The sequence below is a fragment of the Crocuta crocuta genome, unplaced genomic scaffold (genome assembly GCF_008692635.1).
Source record: "Crocuta crocuta isolate KB4526 unplaced genomic scaffold, BGI_CrCroc_1.0 scaffold317, whole genome shotgun sequence".
In the NCBI taxonomy this organism is placed as follows: Eukaryota; Metazoa; Chordata; class Mammalia; order Carnivora; family Hyaenidae; genus Crocuta; species Crocuta crocuta.
Genome location: NW_027530984.1, coordinates 4977205 through 4999781, shown reverse-complemented (window position 1 = coordinate 4999781; position 22577 = coordinate 4977205).

The following is a 22577-nucleotide window of genomic DNA, read 5'->3' as shown; positions in this document are numbered from 1 at the left end:
CCCTAAGCTCTGACTACTGCTTCATTTTCCATTCTTGCCAAGTTCTCCCTATAACACTCAGCTTTCTGTCCTAGCCATACCAAAAGGCTTGCAATTTTGTCTTGTCCAACCCTTGGTTATGTTACCAACACTGCCTGGAATGGCCTCCATCCCTCCTTCCTTTTAACCCCCAGTTCAGAGATCACTCTTTCCATGATGGTGTTCCCAACCACCTTTGTCCCCGGGTGAATCTGGCCATACTCTTGTTTATTCCTGACTTCACCCATAGGTACAAATACTATTATCGTAGCTTAGTATGGGGATGGATACAAGAGATGTTGAGAAAGTCAAACCAACAAGATTCAGTCAGAGAACGGATGTGGGTGGAGGAAGGATTTGGAGTCTGGAATCACTTCTGGGTTTCTATCAGGATTGGAATGTTGTATGCCATAGAGAATATAGGGCAAAAGGGTTTGGAGAAGGAAAGACAATGAGTTTCATTTTGGTGAGGTTATGTTCATGTTGCCTGTGGAGATCCAAGGTGAGATGAGCTACAGATCATCACATCATCAGATATATGTGCCTGGAATGCAAGAAAAAGATCTAGAGGCACACATTTGAGAATCAATACATAGGAATCAATACATAGGCAGCAGGTAATTCTTCAGGAATGAATGAGATTATTCAAGGTGAGACTATAGCGTGAAAGGGGAAGAGAAAAGTGGATGTGTGGTGACTGAAAAAGAAGGTGAGGTGGAAAATTGCCCCATATCATTCTTGTTCCATTTCCACCACCATTTTGGCCCCTAGGACCACAAAGATAACAGTGTAACTTAATAAAAACTCTGTAAACAGAAAAGATATCTTTGCTATTCAGACCCTTCAGCCGCTCCAAGGTACAGTGAAATGGTGAATCTTATAAACTTTCCTGTGATCTATCCTGACAATGACAATGGGGAAATCTCTCTAACCTCATCATATGTGACTGTGTCTAATACCAGTACAGTTATAATCCAATATTTTAAAAAATTAGTTACATTAAAATAGGACTTTGAGTATTGGAGCATTTCTGGTTATTAAAACTTGACTCCATAAATGATTTAGAAACTGTTGAAGCAGGAATATCTCTGAATGTTATTCTTAGATATAGCAATACTTTCTCCCCAGAAATTTCTTTTCCCAAGTTAAAATGTAGATAAACACATAGTACATCTTACAGCAAAAGTTAAAAGTGGACATGTTATTCAAAGGATTATCTGTTTTCTTTATCAAGAGGAAAGAAATATCTTTTCAGTCACAAGAAGAGAAAGTATAGGGAATGCATGATAATGTTTAGATGAGGTGGTATCATCTTATGATAAATGAAGGTCATAGGAGAATTCCCTTGAGTCAGGTGTGTGGTTAAATCATGCAGGCTATCTGTGATGGTTGACACAAGATTTGGTGCAGGCATTTCTTAGTACCAACATCTTTCATGCTGCCTCACACTTATTCAAACACTGCAGAACTTCCTTACCAGCATAAGAGGGCTTTTTAGCTTTCTAGAGTACTATATTTCACTCAGTACTGATCAATAGAAACAGTACCATTTTCCGCATCTGAGATGTGAAAGCTGATCTGCATTGTCTAAGGTCCTGGGCAGGGGCCTACTTTTCTACAATGGGTCAATGAACAGGCGGAGAGGGGAGGAGGCCACTGCTTCTCAGCTAGAGCAGTTAAATCAATCTTGGCAAATCGAGTAACATGCCTCATCCAGGCTACTCTTATCTCCGTGTGGTCAATTAGAGGAAAATCTCATGAGGAAAGAAAAGAAAAAAAGAAAAGAATGATGTAATTTCTTTTCTAGCCTCCTTGGCATGATTCATATGAATATTCATTATTACACATGGGAGGTATATATCTTATCAGATTTGGGCTTAAATATAGAGGCACCTTTGTAAAGGAGGAATAATTCAACATAAACTTTGTATTTGTCTTAAGGAGGCACGAAATATTCAGAGCTCATATAAATTTGGGACATAAGCATATGCCACACTGTTTTCAAATGTTTATTTTCTGCTCTATACCCATAATTGCCTAATTTTGGCAGTAACTATTTTTGTCTTAAAGTGAAAACATGCTTTTGATTCAAGTGAAAAAATTATGTGTGATAACTTCAAGTTAATTTTATAGTAAGAAATATGTATTAGCATTGGGTAATATAATTAATTTTTATGATTTTCTTTTTTTTTAACTAGACGTCTTTAGGGAGGCTATGCTTTCGTCTTCATTGCACTACTTAGTTATTTTTATAAAACCAAAGATTTTCCATGTCACATTTTCACATGTCTTAGGGAAAGAAATTTTCAAAAGGATTTTAAAGCATTGACAAATATGTGACAAATTTTATTTTAAACATATTTTTAAAATATCTATTTTACTGATGAATAAATAAGAGATATTTAAATGATGTTTCAAGGTTAGACTAGAACTAGAAAGAAAAATGGGACATCTTTCAAGTTCTCTTTCGCTCTGACCTATCCTGCTATAGTCCTTAAGTGAGCTCTGCTTGAATGTCTAGCATCTCTGTTTAATATGTGATGAGTGGAACCTATCATTTTTTTCTCCCAAATCTACTCCTTCACTACTCTTCGTCATCTTGGACTGTGGTATCACCATTCATCCAATTTACTTAGGCCAAAATATTGGATTAATCTTTTATTTTCCTTACTTCATTTGTTCATCTTTCAGCAAATCTTGTTAGTTTTACCTCTAAATATGTAAATAGAATTGTTTGCTATTCCATTACATTCAACCTAGTGTAGGGCACCAACACCTCTCATTGAGATCATTGCAGTAACCTCCAAATGTCAAGTGTGTGCTAAGTTCAATAATTCAAGCTATCTCATTGTTATTTTTGCCCTTATACAACCTATTTTCCACCCAGAGACCAAGTGATATTTCCTGAAACAAAAAACTCGGAACCAAACACCAATCCATCTAAAAGTCTCTGCCTTTAGAAGAAGTCTTCTTAACCTGGTTTATACACCCTGCATAATCTGTCCCCTTTTCTCCCCCTCTAGTTTTGTCTCTTCTATTCTCCCAGTAGTAAAAGTACTTTTATTTTAATTTAAAATTTTATTTATTATTTTGAGTCAAAGAAAGAGTGAAAGTGGGGGAGGGGCAGAGAGAGAGGGAGAGAGAGAGACTCTCAAGTGGGCTGTGCACTGACAGGGACCCGAACTCATGAACCATGAGATCATGACCTGAGCCAAGCTGGACACTTAACCAACTGAGCCACCTGGGCACCCCAGTACAAGCACTTTCTGACTTGCTCATCACTTTATCCACAGCAGAGTTCTGAGCACGAGAGTAGGCTTTTGTCAAATGCATGAACAAATGTTTTGTGTATTTTCCTGACCCTAAAATGAAGTTCTCCAATGGCTTTGGTGCTAAGCAGAGCTCAGATTAAATTCTTACATGGGTGTTCATTTGAGATTTTGGTATCAATAATCACTGAATGAAAGCTTAGGGCAGTCAAGGTCTGCTTTGCAACCTGTGCTATGCCTCTTCCTTGACATTTCCTGTAGTCTTAGCTACACCTGAGCTCTGAGGTCAATCCTGAGTTAAGATAGGTGCGATTCAAGGGCTTATGATTTAGTAGCAGGTGACTCAACTTGATGGTTCCTTCATATCAGTCCCACTATGACTTTGTGAATTTCTGCCTTATTTCTAAGTCCAGGTTCATATCTTGATCCTTCTTTTGGTACTGGATTTTTGTCTACTTTCTTCTGCTTCAACAACTGTTCAGTAATCCCCTTTTTCCAAGTCCAGGATCCATCTATACTAATGTCCACTTGAATTGACCTATATTCAACATTGTACCATATTTGAAATCATCATAGATATCTTCTAAAACTGATTTAGCATCCTAGTTGAGACCCCATAGTACCAAACCCATTCATAAGAAAATGAGTGAACAGTCATATTGTTGAAACTAAGCCTTTAGAAAGGATTTAGAAAACACCCAAAGCTATTTATGCATGTCATGTGAAATCTCTCACATGCAATTAAAAAACAATTACAACAAAATCCCATGGTGTTCAGTATTTGCATAATTCCAAAATATTTCTATTTCCTTTCAAGAGAAAAACCTGAGTGGGGAAAGCTACATGGTAATATATTTATTCCACATGTAATAATTAACAATATTTCACTATGGCTCATTTTTGGTTAAGTTGTCCATACCTCAAGATCTCCAAATTAAGGGGATTAAAAGAAACCCTGATTCTTGTGAAGGTGTATGGTCTACAAAAAGCTGATGTAGGAAACAAATGAACTTATTTTCAGAGATAATCCTTTTAAGCTTGAAGGAAAAACTACTTTGAATTTCTTAACCAGTACTTTCTCCTAAAGCTACTTCCCTGACAAAGATAGGGATTTAGGAAAGGATAAAGTGAGCTATCCTTTCCAATGCTACAGCTAAGATTTTTATCTTGCTAGGGTCTGCAAAGCACTCTGAAACTCAGCAGGAAAATATTGAAGTTAAGTTTTGCTATCTCTTCTGGTTTTATCAGATTTTCATGCCACAGAGAACAGTGAACAAGCTGGAGAGACAGAGATAAATGAAAATTCTCTTTGGTGAAGGAAAATGTAATCACTACTAGTATTGTAGTTTTTATTTTTCTGCTGATGACAAAAGGAAATGGTTTAGTAATTTGTAGGTAACTATTGTGTCATAAGGGAAACATTTAATTTACTTATGGATAAATTATAAATTAATACATTATAAATGAATCTTTTTTTATCAACCATTGACTATTATTTAACCCTATCATTTTAAGTTTTTATCTCTATTTTTCTTGAGTAAAATAATAAGAACCTCAAGGAATAACTCTTTGGGGTTTTATTAGTCTGCTTGGGCTGTCATAACAAAATGCTATAGACTAAGCAGCTTAAACAACAGGAACTTATTTGTCACAGTTCTGGAGATGGGAGGTACAAGATCAAGGTGCCAAGCTGGATCAATGTTTGGTTAGTGAGAACTGTCTCTTTGGATTGCAGCTACCTTCTTGATGTGTCTTCATATGGTCTTTCTTTAGTATGTGCAAGTGGAGAGAAAGACCAAAAACAAGCTTTCTGGTATTTCTTCTTATAAGGGCACCAATCCCATTGTGGGGGCCCCACCCTCATGAACTCATCTAAATCTAGTTGTCACCAAAAGGCCTATCCCAAATACTATCACATAGGGGGTTGGGGCCTCAATACATGAATTTGAAGAAGGACACAATTCAGCCCAGAGCATCCAACACCTAGACTCCCCAGATGCATGTCCTTCTCTCATGCAGAATATATTCATTCCAGATCCACAGCACTTAAAGTTCCAATTTACTTCAGCATTAGTTTTAAAGTCCAAAGTCTCACCTAAATATCATCTAAATTAGTTATGGATGAGACCTGAGATATGATTCATCCTAAGGCAAAATTCCTTACCAGTTGTGAATCTGTGAAACTAGACAAGTTATATGTTTCCAAAATACACTAGTGAGACAGGCATAGGATAGACATTCCTATTTTGAAAGAAAAAAAACAGGAAAGAAGGAAGGGGTAATGGGTTCCAAGAAAATCCAACACCTAGCAAGACAAATTTCATTGGATCTTAAGGCTTGAGAATAATCCTCTTTGGCTCAATATCCCACCTTCCAGGCCCACTGGGTTGGCAGGGTCACCCCCATGGCTCTGCAAGATGGTCCTGCCCCCTTTCACTTTCTCATTTTCAGTAATGTGTTCCTCGTTTTCATCTGAGTCTTGACCAGAATCACCCTTAACATCCATGTTTCTAGCATGTGTCTCCAAACTCCTCCAATCACTATCATCCTGTCCCAAAGCTGCCTCCACATGGTTACATATTGTTACAGCAGTACTTTTTTTACATAAAATAATTTTATGAGACCTTTTAATAATGACACCTGGGAAGTTTCAGTCATCAAGATAATTTTAGAAAACCTCCTATTATTTGTATGTACCCAGAGCCAAATGAAATTGCAAGAATAAAATTAATCCAAACCTGAAAAATATTATGGATTTCAAATGAAGTATTTTTATTCAAATAATAGGATCTGTGCCTTCAGAATGATGTAAAATTGGGGCCACTACTATTTTATTTTCTTATTGATTAGTATTTAAAAATCAAATTTATATGTGCACATAGTTGAATGAGTCAGTTAATCCTACACAATTTATTAAGATAAAGTAAAGACCTCATTTCTCCCCCTAAATTTGGGGGAAGCTGATTATGTTAATAGGTGATAACAGTTAATAAAAGCAGGCAGAGTTTATTAACTCCTGTTTTGCTTCTATTTTCTCTAAATTAAACAGTGGTTTTAAAACAATGGTTTTAACATAAAATGGTTTATTAATACTTATTAAATAACATGAAGAATATAATCTATTGCAGGTTAAGATGCAAAGAGAAAATAACAGCCTACTTTAGGTGAATTCAAATGTTAAAGCCTTTAACAATCTTAAGGTTTTTAAAAAAAACTTTCTAGGTTCATTTCAGAATTCTTTGAAATTCCAGGTACCCACCAAAAGGAGAGAGTGAGAATGAGAGATATGGAGAAAGAGTACGTCTATGATAGGTAAACATCCTATTTTTTTTTAAAGAGGGAAATGTCTGGTTAAATTCTTAAGAGGATTTTCCAAATTCATGAGCATTTAGAAGCAAATGAGTGGTCACTAAAAGCCAGTCTAATTTTTCTCTCTGTGGGTTCCCAGGATATCCAGTGTATAGTTAGTAGCTTTCTTTCCTCTGCTGTGCTCAAAACTCTAGTTGTCAACATCCCTTCAGCTTCATCCAAGGACTTCTCAAGAAATCTCCTTTCAGTAAGTTTGGAAACACATGGTATAGTGATGATACAGGAAGGCTTCAGTAAACCATTTGAAAACATCAGAATGTCTTTATGAATAATAGGGAGAAATATAGGCTGAATGATAGCACAGTGCAGTGATCGTGTGGTTATATGAGCAGTCATACCTTCTTCCTTCCTTCCTCACTTATAGAAATATATCAACCATGAATACAATGGAGTGGATCACAATTAGTGAGATTTCAGGCATCAAGGAGGAAATGGGGAGACTTTTTTTTTGCAAGGGTATTGTTGGCATCCCCTCAAATACTATCAAGTTGGCAAATTCTTGGTTATAGTTTTTGAGGATAGTATCCCTTGAGTAAATATCTCCAAAGCCACAAAATGAGCTTTGCAAAGAATGAGAAAAGCAAAACAAAGGAGTGTTTCATATTTAAGATTTAAATCTCTGTTCTTGGACCTGTGCCTAGTTCTAGCAAAACAGCAATATCTATCCAACAAATCTTGTACAGACTATCTACAGAAATATTGATTTTCCAATTGAATTATTAATACATAATTGAAAAACTACTTTATTCTTCTCATACGTCTTTTTAAAAAGCTCTTTAAAAAGTTAAATATGCTTTATACGTGTCACCTCAGAAAACTTCTCATTTTCACCATGGAAGATAGTTTTATTTTATTGTAATATTTTTAAATGGCAAATAGAACATTCCAAAGTACTTTAGTTGACCAAGATGATTGGGTGAAAAAACTGGCATAGGATCAACATTTGTCTTCTTCTTTTCTTGTATAAATCTCACTAACCTTTTTCCCTTAATAAAATTTTTCCTTACCAAATATTTATCCAGGGGACACTGACATACAAAATACTTTTTCATTGTGATATTTTGCTATATTTATGGAAATCTTGCATCTCTGACAATTTTTAAAGAGGGGAAAAAGCAGTTTGGTTCACTGTTTAGGGTGTTACTCTTTGGTTGTACAGTTTTAATAAATCCTAGCATGTTGTGGTTCAGCTTTATTTAGTTTTGTGCTCACCCAAACTCTTGAGAATAAACCAAATGGCTTTCTCTCTCTAGTACTGTTTTAGCTCTGTGTCTTGAATGGAAATTAAATGCAAATGCTTTCATTGCACTATCCCCTTGTTAATTTATCACATGTTTAAACACAGCAACATATTGGAAAACCTTGTTATTTCATAATCTTCAGATTCTTTGCACAATGATATTAAGAACAGAATAATGAGTAAAGATAAGCCGATGGGAAGCACATGTCCACAGGGCAACTGGCAGCAGTCCCACAGCCATTAGTCTGTGGTATCTGGTGAAACTGCTAGAGTCAGCTTGCGCTCCAACTGCATGACAGAGCAAAAACGAAGGAAGAAAAATATCCCTGAAATTAAAGGAGGTGAGCCTTGAAAATGCCACTTCCAAGCCTTAATTATGCTCTCAAATAGTTTATTCTCTCTTTTAAAATGCATGGTCTGATAAAACTCATGCTATGCAGCAGATTTTTAGTTTAAAATCAATAACTGACGACGATGATGGTGATGATGATAATGATGATGGCGATGATAGTAATGGAGTAACAATACAGAGGGCCAACTTCTAGGCAAAGATGAAGTGAGAGAAGTGTTTTTCAGGACACAGCACAAGCTCTTGTACCAGAGAACACCCAAAAAATTTTTGTAGACTTGATTGATGGTGCAAGAGAGAAGCTAAGGGAATTCAAGTGTTCCATTGTTGTCTTGCTATACTGAGGGTAGAAATGCTGATCCTAATCGAAAGTTGGTGATCATGTGGGATTATATTCATGAGCAGGATATGCATTCAGTGAAGATTATACACCCATGGAGAGAGAGATAAAGAAAAGGTGTAAGAGATTTTTCCTTGTCTTTCTTCTTTCTTGGTACATCTTTGTATTCAAATTTGGAGCTCAAATTCATTAGGTTTTCTTTTAAAATGTGCTTTCAAATAAGCAAACATCACCCATTACGCATTTAGACAATATTTCACAAATGACTGTATCCTAAACTTACTTTACTTAATATAAACCATTGTTCTGGACCTTAGTCTCTGTATCTCAACAATCATGTTTCAAAAACAGCTAGTATTGTTTTGTAGATTTTTTTATGTTGGCAGAATATCAATGAGCTTGATTGCGTGTTAGGTCATAGAGACATTTTAAAATGGCATTGCTGACCGTATTATCCATTTTTTAAAATATTGACCTCTGTGATGCCTGTCTCTCATTCTTAAAATTTGAGTTTAAAATCTGGATCAATAAATATAACATAAGCAATTCTCAAGGTAGTTTTTAAAAGTGCTTTGTGCCCCTAAATTCTATTTAAAACTTTGTCTCTGCTTACATACTTCTCAATACCACATTATACTCCTATTAACTGGTTGTCTCTCCAACCCCTTTCCCTTACTACCTACTTACCTACCTATCTACCTCCTTTCCTTCCTTCTTCCTTTCCTTTCTTCCCGAATCCTGCCTGCCTTTTCCCCTTTTTTCCAACATGATGGATGGTGGTATCATCCACTGAGATGGGTAAGACTGAAAGAAAGTGTAGTCTTTGGAGGGGAAATCAAAGAGTTCAAGTGTAGACATATCATGCTGGAGATGTTTACAAATCTCCAAGTGAAGATGTTAACATGCAAGATATATAACAGGAGTCCAGAGAAAGGGGCTGGCTTGTAGATATAAATTTGAAAGTCAACAGTGATCTAATATGTATAAAGCCACTGGATTCAATACAATCATTTAAAGAATAAGTGCAGATGATGACATGATACCCTACATGGAAAACCTGAAAGACTCCTCCAAAACAACTACTAGAACTGATACATGAATTCAGCAAAGTTGCAGGCTATAAAATCAACGTACAGAAATTTGGTTGCATTTCTATACACCAATAATGAAGCAGAAGAAAGAGAAATCCAGGAATCAATCCCATTTACAATTGCACAAAAAACCATAAGATACCTAGGAATAAACCTAACCAAAAAAGTAAAAGATTTATATGGTGAAAACTATAGAAAGCTTATGAAAGAAATCAAAGAAGACACAAAGAAATGGAAACACATTCCATGCTCATAGATTGGAAGAAAAAATAGTGTTAAAATATGGATACTACTCAAAGCAATCTACACATTCAGTGCAATCCCTATCAAAATAACACTGGCATCTTTCACAGAGCTAAAACAAACACACTTAAAATTTGTATGGAACCACAAAAGACCCTGAATAGCCAAAGTAATGGGGATAAAGAAGACCAAACCTGGAGGCATCACAATTCTGGACTTTGAGCTGTATTATAAAGCTGTAGTCATGAAAACAGTATGGTATTGGCACAAAAACAGACACATAAGTCAATGGAACAGAATAGAGAACCCAGAAATGGACCCACAACTATATGGCCATCTCATCTTGGACAAAGCAGGAAAGAATATTCAATGGAAAAAAAACATTGTTTTTTTTTTCTGTTTTTCCAGAAAATGGTGCTGGGAAAACTGGACAGTGACATGCAGAAGAATGAACCTGGATCCTTTTCTTGTACCATACACAAAAATAAACTTAATAGATGAAAGACCTAAATGTGAGATAGGAGCCCATCAAAACCCTAGAAGAGAAAACTGGCAGCAACCTCTTGACCTCAGTCGCATCAACTTCTTATGAGATGTGTCTTTGGAGGCAAGGGAAATAAAAACAAAAATGAACTATTTTGAACTCATCAAGATAAAAAGCTTCTGCACAGCAAAGGAAACACCAAACCTAAAAGGCAACTGATGGAATGGGAGAAGATAGTTGCAAATGACATATCAGATAGAGGGTTAGTATCCAAAACTTATAAAGAACTTATCAAACTCAGTACCCAAAAAGCAAATAATCCAGTGCAGTGAAGAAATAGGCAGAAGACATAAATAGACACTTTTTGAAAGAAGATATCCAGATGGCTGTCAGACATATGATAAGATGTTCAACATCACTCATCATCAGGGAAATACAAATAAAAACCACAATGAGATACCACCTCACACCTGTCAGAAGGGCTAAAACTAACAACTCAGGAACAACAGATGTCGGTGAGGATGTAGAGAAAGGGGAACCCTTTTGCGCTGTTGGTGGGAATGCAACCTGGTGCAGCCACTCTGGAGAAGAGTATGGAGATTCCTCAAAAAATTAAAAATAGAACTACCCTATGACCCCACAACTGCACCACTAGGTATTTATCCAAAGAATGCAAGAGTGCTGTTTTGAAGGGGCACATGCACCCCAATGTTTGTAGCACTGTTGTCAACAATAGTCAAATTATGGAAAGAGCCCAAAGACACTGATGTCCATCAACTGATGAATGGATAAAAAAGATGTGGTATATATATACACACACACACACATATATATATACATATATATATAGTGTGGTATACATATATATATACACACATATATATGTATATACACACAATGGAATATTACTCAGCCATCAAAAAATTAAATCTTGCCATTTGCAACAATGTGTTGAAACTAGAGTATTATTATGCTGAGTGAAGTAAGTCAGAGAAAGACAAATATATGATTTCACTCATATGTAGAATTTTAGAAACACAACATATGAACATAGGGGAAGGGAAGCAAACATACGATAAAAACAGAGCAGGAGGTAAACCATAAGAGACTCTTAAATACAGAGAACAAACTGAAAGTTGCTGGAGAGGAGGTTGGTGGGGTGATGCGCTAAATGGGTGATGGGCATTAAGGAGGACATTTGTTGGGATGAGCACTGGATGCTATATGTAAATGATTAATTCACTACGTTCTACTCCACCAATACTACACTGTATGTTAACTAACTTGAATTTAAATAAGTTTAAAGAAAAAAAAGAGTGAGTGCTGTGAATACAGAGAAATGACTAAGGACCAAACTCAGGGTGCTCCAGGAAGAGAAAGGTCAGGAAGAGAAAGAGGAAAAAAATATTTAACTGTATTAATAGAATTTTATGTTAAAGGAGTTTCCCATCCTATTGATCACTATTGTTATTTATTTTGGAGTTGGCATGGGACATGGTTTTCTCTTTTTAGGACTTTAAAAATTTGCTGTCTAAAGTCTACAGAACATATCTGATTCAAAGTGTTTGGTCCAGTACTGTGATGCGGATCAGTATTAGTGTTGGTTGTGAGGCCAGTTCTTCGATAATGAGGCTTCCCAAGACTTAGCCAAGTAAGGTACATTATCAAATACCAGACAGAACTACAGGTGTCAGTACATGTCAGGTAGAAATATTGAATGCAATTAAGGAATGAGACAGGAGTGTCTGGAGCTGAGAGTCTCACAAAAGTGGATAGGTAAAATAGACAGGAAGTGAGATAAACAAAGGTAATAGTGGTAGGGTCAGAATAAAGCTGTCTGACATGATGCTAGTAGACTGAAGACCGATAGGTTGTATTCAATCTCCTGAACACATTCTGGCATATGCCTTTTAGGCTATGCTTGAAACAGCCAGATCACATCAGAGAAAACCTACCATCAGCATTTTTTTGGGCATTTCTAATTTTAAAGTGAACAGTCATCTCCCAAATGTTCCCACTTTCACTTCTGATGGTTCGAGTCATGTCCACTGCCTCCTTCGAAGGGTAAGACTCAGATTCATATTTCATTAACATGGCTTTCAGCTATTCACTGGGCACCAGGCTGGTCACTTTCACATTTATCAATTCTTTTAGGGATTAAATTGTCATCTTGGAGAAAAAAATTGTCATCTTGGCTGAGGCAGAATATCATATAAATAACTTATATTGCCACAGTTTAAAAGCCTCATGTAAATTTCCTAAATTCTCTTGTGTGTAATATTTGCCTAATAGTGTGTCTCATCTGTAATATTTGAAGATTTAGTTCTGTATGATTTAGATGTGGTGTCATAGGAAGTCTTCACAGCTAATTTTCTTTCTCTATGCAGGGAAGGACATATCTGGCATAATATAACCAGTCACATTGTCAGGATAAGAATAAATAGCAAGCTATAAACAAACAAAGAAGAAATCAAGTCATAAAGTGAAGGAGCAATAGAAATGTGGCCAGACACTGGCTACTGGCCTGAGACTGGCAGTATATTAAACAAGTGGGCCTTTGACTTTGCTGTGCAGGTGATTATCTCCTCTGAGAGCAGTTGTTCCTTCCTGGGTTATCTGGGTCCTTAAGGCTCTTATATGATCTAGCAGGGTCACAGAATTGTGACCTATAAAAGTGTAGGAACAGAAAGAACATCTTTTTTTTTCTTAAATAGTTTATTGTCAAGTTGGTTTGATATAACACCCAGTGCTCATCCCAACAAGTGCCCTCCTCCATGCCCATCACCCACCTTCCCCTCTCCCCCACGCCCATCAGTCCTCAGTTTGTTCTCAGCATTCAAGAGTCTCTCGTGGTTTGTCTCCCTCCCTCTCCCCAACTATTTTTCCCCTTCTTCTCCCTCATCATCCTCCATTAAGTTCCTCCTAATCCACCTATACGTGCAAACCTATGGTATCTGTCCTTCTCTGCCTGACTTATTTCGCTTAGCATAACACCCTCTAGTTCTATCCATGTTGCTACACATGGCCAGATTTCATTCTTTCTCATTGCCATGTAGTATTCCATTGTATAAATATACCACATCTTCATTTTTTTTTTTTTACCATTTCTGATTTTTTTTATTATCTGTAACCTTTGGAAACTAATCACATGAAACTACAAAATTAGCAAATGTCTTGAAATCTGTATATAAAACATAAATTACCTCTAATTTCAAACTCTCATTTATTAGTGTACCACTCAATCTTAAAAAAAAAAAAAGAAAGTGGCTCCAAAGATAGTCTTATACCATTCTTTAAAAAAGGAAACTATTCCTTTCAACTTTACACCCACCCCACACCCCAATTTCAAAACACATCATTTAATTGTCTTGGTCATGGACATTTCCGAGATGAGATTTTATATTTCGCTCCCGTAGCTTCTGGTTATCAGAAAAACCATGCTTTCCTTTACTGAAGGAGTTTGGTCCTGCTGATGTTGGTGTATCCCTTCCAATATTCTTCATCCTCATCTTTGCTTCTGGAGGCATTTACTCTGGTTCATTATCTTCATCTTCATTAAAAGCTTCTGCTACTGACAGGGTTTTTGGAGCAAGAGTTGGAACAGTTTCTTTAGGCTTACTTGATCCAAGTTTGATGGATATGGCTGAGGCTTTCTTTGTCGTCTGACTACCTATGGCAAATCCGAACTTGGAGATCTTTGTAGGCTTTGTTGGGAGGTCTGCAGCTTCTTCTTCAGCTGATTGCTTCTCAGCGCTGCGACTGGAACTTTCCCCTCCATTACTCTGGCAGCTCCAGCTCACTGCGGCTTCTCAGGCTTCTCCTCTCCCACCTTCCCGTCCCATACCACATCTTCTTGATCCATTCATCAGTTGATGGACACTTAGGTTCTTTCCATGTTTTGGCTATTGTTGAGAGTGCTGCTAGGAACATTGGGATACATGTGCCCCTATGCATCAGCACTCCTGTATCCCTTGGGAAAATTCCTAGCAGTGCTACTGCTGGGTCATAGGGGAGTTCTATTGTTAATTTTTTGAAGAACCTCCATACTGTTTTCTAGAAGGATCAGAAAGAACATCTTAACTTATCTTGGGCAAAGCTTTGCATGTTTGCCCTTAACTTTATTTTCCAATATACCCTATCATTTTTGACTGCTTTCTCAGACCCTGAAACTTCAATGTGTTTATCTAGCCTCAGTTCTGTATCCCCTTTCCAATGGGATGTTGGTTATTTTTATCACAAATCAATGCCGTGACTTCAAACTAGAATGCTTGAGTAAGTCAATACTTAACCCACTAAGTGATGTAGACTCCCTATCATATTCCCCCCCTGGAGTGAGTCTGGTCTTCTGGAGAGATGAGATGAGCAGGAAGAGAAGCCACATCCCCTTCTCCCCCGAACCAGTGACATACGTAGCTGCATACCAGGAGTGTGGACATCCATCATTTCTCACTCCGGGTTCTCCAGTTCCCTTCCTGGCTGTGATGCTGTTGTATACATCAGGTGAACCCATGCAATAGGCAACTGTATGATTTATTTACTTGATCTGGACCAGTGTGAGAAACAAAGGTTCCATGGAACTCAGAAAATCTGATGTGCACATGCTTAAGTTAGCACCTTTGTATATAAGTCATATTCTTCCCCCTTCTTCGTCTCTGGTAAAAACTTCGCTCAGAATACTCCCAAGACTAATAATTTTTAATTTGGGGTGTTCATTAAAATCACCTGGGAAACTTATAAAAATAAGCATTTGAAAATCTCCCAAGTAATTCCAATATGCAGCCAAGTCGAGCTCCATTGCCCTAGACCTTCTATCAAGTTTGAGCTAACAAGGCCAAGAGTAACCATGCCTCTAATTATCATCTAATTATTAATTTGCATTTTCCTCATGTAATGTCATTATGATTGAGTGGGGATAATCAGGAATGGAACATGTACAGCTGAGTTTAAAACTTTTGCCTCTACTTGATAAAATATCTTTCTGTGTTCTTGGCTGCTGTCACTCTTGAGGTTAAAAGAATGCAAACCACTCCACACTTCTTTCAGTCTGCTCTTCTTTTTTGTTCTTCTTTCTCCATCAGGTCTGGCTTTCTGGAAATTCTGGCAGATCTATAAAATTTCCCCAGAATTTACGGCTTAATGCTTTGATGACTTTCCTGCCTCTTAACCACTTAACTTCCTTCTCTGATCAATATTTGCCTCTCAATTGTAGATAACATTTTGTAAAACAGAGTCTGCTGAGGAATGAGAGTAAAAGAGACTTTGGCTGATGAAAGGGTTGGTAATTTGAAAAATGCCTGTGCTTTGGTCAGTGAGGGAGGTTGTTACCACCAAGATAGTGAGGGTTGAGGGTAGCTTGGGCTGACCGCTCAGGACTGCAGAGATTGCTCTCTGGCCTGAAAGTTCTCCTCAAATTTGTATCAGTGCCCAACCAGGACCTTGACCAGAATCTGCCTCAGAACCCACAGACCAGGCCACCATCCATGAGAATTAGTCTGCTTTGACCTTGGCGAGTTCAAATTAGGTCAAACATTGCTGGTTTCACAAGGCCTCCAATTATATCTGGGACCTCTTCTTGTATTCATCCTGAAGAAATTTACACCACAATTCCCTTTGAAACATCAAAAGTAGCTCATCCCATGACCAGACATATTCATTTCTGTGGTTATCTCCTGCCTGGCGTCATGATATGTGCTTCTTATTATGAAAGGGACCCACACTCCACTGCTTACCCTATTCAAAGTTCATTCCATCATAAGCCAGCTCTCCTAGATCCTCACTTTCTTTATAGAATGCTCTTGCTACTTCTTTCCCAGAACTAAAACATGGCTTTTCTGTTAGTTTATCATTTCTACTGTGTCCTTTCCGATGCAGAGAACCACAGAACTGCAGGATGTTGTCAGCTTTCTGCCTTCTCTACAAAATGGCATCTATAATTCCATGCTTTTCTCTTTTACCTTCATGAAAAAACATCCTGCTACTCTGAGGATTCTGCCACCTGGAATGACATCCTCTGGCCCTCTTTATCCCCATCTTCTGCTTTCCTATTGGTTAGTCCCTCACATTAATTAAAAATGCACACAACTATTTTGCCATCATCCTCTTCAACTCAAATCCTACCTTTACCCTGGCTGTATTTCTAAGGACATTTTCCTTGTAAGCACAGAAAAATTAAAGCTGAGATACTATAGATAACATGAAAATATTAGAATGTGTTTTTATTTTTTATAAGTGATCTCATTTTGCACTCTAATTTTTATTGCCTTCATAGAGGGAAAAATAAAATCAGAAAAAAATGCCATCAAAACCTTAAGTTTATCCTTTTGAAGTATGGAGTCTTTTAAAACTTTTGAAAGGAATTTGTGTTTTTTGTGTTGTTTCAGAGTCATTTAGATAACTGATCATTCAAGTCAAAGTTATAGTTCTTACCAGGGCAATTTCTCCCCCCCCCTTTTTTTTTCCTAAAGTTTTTTTATTTACTTAGAGAGAGAGAGGGAGAGAGTAAGTGAGAACATGAGCAGGGGAGGGGCAGAGAGAGAGGGAGAGAGAGAGAATCCCAAGCAGGCTCCATGCTATCTGCGCAGAGACCAACGTGGGGCTCAAACTCATGAACCTTGAGATCATGACCTGAGCTGAAATCAAGAGTTGGACACTTAACCGACTGAGCCACCCAGGCACTCCAATTCGTTTCCTTTCTTAAGAGCAGTTCTCTCCTTTCCTCTTAAGAAAAGCACAGAAAAGTCTGTTAGTACAGACTCTCTGGCATGGAGTTAGGGGCTCCTGGTCTGAGCTTTCCCAGGCCCATTTCTAGTTTTAAATACAGTGTGCCTAAGTTGATCTTACCCCCGGGCATTGGTGTTGCCTGGGGTGCTGCTGATTGCATCTGGTTCTTGCGGAAGGTATCCTGACGTTCATGGAAATCACTGGTGCCCACCACATATTCCATTTGCGTGGATCTTACATTCTGTTGCTTTCTCATCCTTACCCCAGGCCCTCTTGTGGTTCACTGGCTCTGTCAGCGGCACCTCTTTGTATCCTTTGGGGGGAAATTAGGGAGGCCTCAGATGCTTCCTCTGTGCCACGCTAGAAGGTGTGCTGCTGAACTTCCTCCACCTTCCTTTGCCCTTTCTCATCACTTGTCACAAGGTCTCCATAAGACTTCCAGCCAGAAGGTAAAACACAAGCCTCCCTCTGCTTTTAACTTCCCCTCAAAGCTCTGATTTCTGTGGGGATTTCTGCCTTCTGTATCTTCCTTTCTTCTCATCTATACTTCTCAAGAGAGTGGCTTCTGCTCCCACCCTGTTACTGAGACTACTTTCATAAGGTCATGAGAAACCTAATTGCCCAAATTTTTTTAGTATTTTCAGTATTTTCTCACTGGACCTTTCTGCTTTGTTTAACACCCTGATCCCTTTATTTTCCAAACTCCGTGCTTTGCTGGTTCCACTCAGAACTTTTTGCCTGTTTCCTATTTTGTTTTCCCTTTCACTGCTGGTGTTAATGAGAATTTTGTCCTTGAATTGTTTCACCTCTTATTATGGCTAAGTCCAGGGAAAGGGGACGTTCTCCCTGGGTGATTGCTTTTATTTTTTATTCCCACGTTAAACTACATTCTTTATATTGCTGCTAAACAAAAAAAAATACTGAATCAAAAGAGTAGTTCTTCAGTTCAGAACATTCCTCTAAACTTTAGACTCATGTTTAACTACCTCCTGGATATCTTCAGGCCTTTCAAACTGAACTTGTACAAACTGAACTCATTATCCTTCCCAGCTTCTCAGGATGTATTTTTCAGTCTTGACTGACACCCCTTTCTCCTTAGCTGCTGGAGTTAGAGTACTTGGGAGTCATTTTTGGCTCTTTTAATTCTTATATCTCCTATATTCTCACAAGGAATCACCGAAGCCTGCCAACTTTCTTCCTGTTTTATACTCATTTGTCAATGATCTCTCAGTCATCACCTGTGTATCTATGTCTGTGTATCTATGTATCTATGTATCATCATATACTGATCACCTTCTGTTATTGTGTTTGATGAAAAATTTCCTCTCAAAGTTTACATATTATTAAATGGTTAAATGTAAATACAAATAAAAATTTAGGAATAGGGGCACCTGGGTGGCTCAGTCGGTTAAGCATCCAATTTCAGCTCATATCATGATCTCAGGGTTCAAGGGTTCGAGCCCCACTTCAGGCTCTGTGCTGACAGCTCAGAGCCTGGAGCCTGCTTCTGATTCTGTCTCCCTCCATCTCTGCCCCTCCCCTGCTCACGTTCTGTCTCTCTTTCAAAAATAAATAAATGTTAAAAAAAATTTAGAAGGGGAAAAAGAAATAACTACGTAGCTTATAAAGACCCACATTGTAATTATTGTTGCTATAAGCCCAGAAGTCAGTGCCAAACTTTTGGGTAACCAAAGCGAAAATGAGATTAGGTCAGTTATTTAATTCTTTTTATTAGAGAAGACGAAGGAATTTTCACAAGTGGTAAGCTCTGATTAGCTGAAGCTTTGTGTTGATAAAGCTTTGTTTATCTTTCCCTTTCACTTATAGATCACCTTAAACTGTCCTTTTAACCAACTCTCCTTCCAGAGCAAACCTCCTTTGAGTACTTAATGCTGCTTGAGCATCTGAGGACCACTCCTTCTCAAAAACAGAGATCCTTTTCCATTTTCCACAGTCCCTACCAAGCTTAGGGACTACGTTCTTTGTCTATGGGAGCCCCCAATCCTTCTCTTTGTCCTACAGCTATTTTTATTGACCTTGTCTTTCTTTCTTAAAAGATCAAGTCTGTCTGCAACTCAACATTTTAAAACTGTCAAACTCGATTTCAAGCAGATTTCTACATTTAGAGATTTTAGTTGGGGTCTGACTTGTATTCTCTTTGGGATTCAGGCATGCCTAGACAAGTTTGTGGGTCCACTGGGGCTGACTCTCTGGTGCTTTGTTCCATAAAATGATGGGGAAGTCTTTGATGAAGAACTGTGCTTGCTTTAATGCCAGTGGTAGAGTGTGAAAGTGCCGTTTACAGTTATTATTTGTGAATGAGGTAAATATAGCAGCCTTTATGGCAGATGCCTGTTAGCCTACATTGAGGCATGGAGAACAGTAATGCCTCCTGTCTTACAGCAAGGAGGTCATGCGTACAGTGTCAGGAGCAACCGCGCCAACCTCTCCACCAGGAACAGAGCTGGCTCTGGTATGCCTTTGCAGAGGTTTCCCAGTATGGTGCGGTGCTGGAGAGCCCAGGCTGGGGTGCCAGACACATGTGGACTGGAGTCCTGGCCCTGCTCCTTCCTTCTATGTAGCCTTGGGCAACTTCCTTTATGTCTCTGACTCTGTTGTAGTGAGGATTAATATAAGTCACATGGAGCACTCAACATCATATTTGGCATATAGGTAAAGCCTCAATAAATGGGAGTTATTATTACTAATATCACCATCATTATCAGACATCATTGTAAGAATGAGGAGCAAGGGAGGTGGAAAATGATGAGCTGCATGGGAGATGAAAGGTTGGCTTTGGGGGCTCAGATGAGGGACATGGAGAGGTTTTGTAAACTAACTGAGGAAAGGAGGTTGAGGAGGGTTAGGATTCTTGGAATATATGATATAAGAGAGCTGAAGAGACTTATGTGATTTTATTTCCTATCTGTAGAAATTGAATTGTGATCAGACTTAGGGGTGTGGTAGTTTCTTTTTAAATGTGAGGATGAAAAAGATATCCCATGGGCTATCTTATATTCTGGAGAGCTTATTTGTTTTGTATTGCTGTTTGTTTGTTTAGGTTTGGAACTGTTTCTGAAGTTGGCCTTTATCCAATGAATACTGTCTAACTTATAAATACTACACAATAATACTTGACTTTTCTGTAAGATTTTATAGAGTTGACCACTCCCTCTTTCTTGAAATTGTCTCCTTTCTGGAGACTTCAACAAAACCAGTTTCTCCTGGTCTTCTTCCTACCATTCAGATCCTTCTTTCTGGAAGCTAAATTTTTTTCCCTTAAGGTTTCCCCTCTTTGAAACTCTTAATTATCCATATTTCCCAGGACTATGTTAACTCTTTGGTCTTCTTACCTTTTAAAGATCTGTTGTACACCCCAAACCCATGGCTTAAAGCACCATTTATAGGCATATGACTTGCAAATCTATTTCTATTCTAGAGCCTGACCCTTCTCCTGAGCTATTTGGCCTATATACCCAATTATGGCAGATTCGGCAAAAAAGGGTTTGAACAGAATTGGTGGAACTAAACTATAGCTATTGAAACAAACAGAGGGTTTTCCATTTATACAAGGGTCCCTCTGGCCTCTGAAATGTTTCAGCCCCAGGTTTAGGTGAAGGCATCTTGGTGGAAGTGTACAGATATTGGTCCTGATAGCTATGTAAAATGATTTCTACCACTTGACAGTTGCATAACCTTGGGAAAATTTCTTAACCCCAGAAAGCTTTCAAGAGGGGGAGAATGTATATACACTTTTAACTTCTTGCCTTTTAGCCCAATAGATGTTTCCAGGATCTATATATGTTCCTTTGTTGTTAGATAAGTTTTCTTCTTACAGTATTTTACTTTAAAGGAGGAAGGGTCCTATATACAATTATGACCATGTTGAGGAATATCTTTCATTGGCACTATTTTTTTGAAATTAATTCTTCCCTATTGGTTTAATCTAGCTGTCTAGAGGGTGTAATGTGCTGTTTCCTTGGAAACCCAGCCTTTACACTATTGGTTAGAATGTCCCAAGGTTGTGCGTTATATTCCATCACCTACTTACCCTCAAGAAAGCAAGTATCCAACATATTAGAATTAGCCTATAACCTCTAGCAATCTGTTACCTATGTTAAAAAATCTGCTGTGGTTTTTCATTTCTAAATTGTATTTTAGACTTTTCGTTCTTCGTTGGCATGGAAGCAGAATTTTTCCCCCACAATTTTGCTCAGAATGCTAGTCTTTATGGTCTCTAGTGTTTATGACCAAGAAGTGTATTTTCTGTTGATAAAAGAAATAATCCAAAGATGTTCCCTTCTTTTAAGCACGCTTGCTTCAGCAATTCAAAGTAGATAGGGAGACTTTCCCTCTGGAGTTGCTAGTATGCTCAAACAATGAAGTAGGTTGAAAAGAAAATTTTTACCTGCTATCTTCAATTTATATAAGCCTTTTCCTTTCCTTACCACCCTGCTTCTTAGGGAGTCTGGATTCCTTTCCCTCAGTAAAAAGATGGTGATAGCCTTTCAAACCCTCTATATTACTCTTCTTCTTTTTTTTAATTTTAAAAAATATTTATTTATTTACTTGTTTACTTTTTTTTAATAGTTTTATTGTCAAGTTGGTTTGATATAACACCCAGTGCTCATCTCCACAAGTGCCCTCCTCCATGTCCATCATNCCCCTTTTTCTCCCCCACGGTCCTCCGTTAAGTTCCTCCTAATCCTCCTATACGTGCAAGCATATGGTATCTGTCCTTCTCTGCCTGACTTATTTCACTCAGCATAACACCCTCTATATTACTCTTCTTAATGTTTATTCATTGTTAAATCTGTTTGTTTCCTCTGGCTCTACAAGTATATGGTATACATGAGGTGTACCTCATTGCCCTTGAGAAAATCACTTTCTGCACTCTCAGTTATTGGTACATGAGAAAAATGAATGCTGATAAAAACAAAAAATTGAATTGAAAATAATGTTCCACTAGGATACACCACTGAATCATATTAAAATCACAAATATGTCTATTCCTGTTTCCTTGTCAATGGTGTTTGCTCTGCTTTTTCTAGTAATTTTTCCTTTTTTTTCCCAAATGAAACCCTAAGTTGATCTACATATTTAATAGTTTCCAAATATGTCTTTTTAAATTGTTAAGTTAACTTAAATAGACATACATTTGGGGTATAAAAATTCTACTTGGGTGGATTAGTAAATATAATATTTATAATACTTTAAGCCAAATTCTCTTTTGAAAAATAAAGCAGTATATGAAGAAAATGTAATATAAGATATGCATATGGCTATTGCACTTGTTTTTGAAGTCCTCTGTGTTAGCCTGTCTTGCAGCTTAGAGAAAGGAGTCAGTATACTGTCAGAGGGAGAGCATTGCTCTGCATGTTGGCATATCTGCATGATTTCAGCTGGGCCATGTACCGTTCACGTTCCCTTCATGGATTTCAGTTTCCTCACTTA